Source organism: Mandrillus leucophaeus, unplaced genomic scaffold (genome assembly GCF_000951045.1).
Source record: "Mandrillus leucophaeus isolate KB7577 unplaced genomic scaffold, Mleu.le_1.0 Scaffold148, whole genome shotgun sequence".
Lineage (NCBI taxonomy): Eukaryota > Metazoa > Chordata > Mammalia > Primates > Cercopithecidae > Mandrillus > Mandrillus leucophaeus.
The window spans coordinates 663,963-665,171 of record NW_012101454.1 but is presented as its reverse complement, the minus strand read 5'-3'; positions in this window follow the sequence as shown (position 1 = coordinate 665,171).

The window sequence follows — 1,209 nt, the reverse complement described above, 5'->3', positions numbered from 1 at the left end:
GTCCAGCTTTTCTTTAGCTCTGGGGCTCGTGTGCGCCCACTGTTTCAGCAGTGATGCACTCTCTTTCTCTTATGACTTCGGGAAAGGGGGGTCCTGTCTGTAGAAGGCTGGGTTGCAGTCGGAGGACGCCTTTTGTTGGCAGGTGGGCTGGGGAGCAGGCTCGAGGCTGCTTGGCACCCGGCTAGAGGGAGGATAGGCTTTGCGAACCGTAGACTAGACCAAGTCACCTGGGAAGTCCTTCGACCTCCTACCTTGCCTTTGCTGAGGCTCATTCCAAACAGGGTCTTTTGGGGGATGATCTGGCACTTCAAAACGACTGCAACAGACCTAGAGACCGAGAATGTATTTCTCAGTCTCTCCTTTCTACGGCTGTGGTGGGAGATCTTTCATGGTTTCCAGTCTCTCTTCTCCTCCTCCATGGGCTCCTTGTCCGGATTTACCAGCTCTATCCTGAGCCTGGACCCTTCAACCCTCCCGTGAGCCCCCGGTCTCTCTTGACCTTGCTGCCTACTCTCTGTCCCATCTCTTACAGCTACACCCAAGCACCTCCCCTAGCACATCCAGAGGGCCTTCTGATTCCAGCTTGGGGTCTTCGTAGTCTTCGCTGGTAACACCCCAAGCAGTGCGCCCACCAACGTAGATGTTAACTCTCTCCCCAACACCCACCATCCCTCTTCTCTGGCCGCCTCCATCCAACCCTCCACTCCCTACTAGGGAGAGGAGGAGCTGGTACCTTGACCCTGAGGTGGGAGGCCAAAGGTCCTGTGCCCTTTTCTAAAGCTTCTTGGGATGGCATTCCAGGTCCTAGGTTTGAAAGGCTGTGTGTGTGTGTGTGTGTCAGGCCTCTCCTCTACTTGCCTAAGGCCCCTATGAGGCAGCGGGGGCCTAGTCAGAGTGCTGCTCTATCCCAGAAGTCATCGCAAAGGGGGCATCTTTAGGTCAGTTCTGTCTCTAAGAAACAGAAACGAGTGGGCTGTAGTTCCTTGAGAATCTTTTTCCCTTCCTCCCTCCCACCCCCTCCCCCCTTTTTTTGCTTTGCCTTAAGGAAGAACTTCTGCAGAAGTTAACTCCATCAGCAGCTTCTGTAAATAAAAGGGACTATTCTAAAGTAGGTTACTCTTTCAAAATGTAAAAGAAAAAAAAAGGTTAATGCAAGTAAAAGTGGATAACCAAAAACAATAAACCCTTGTTTTATTCTAATTAAAGGCA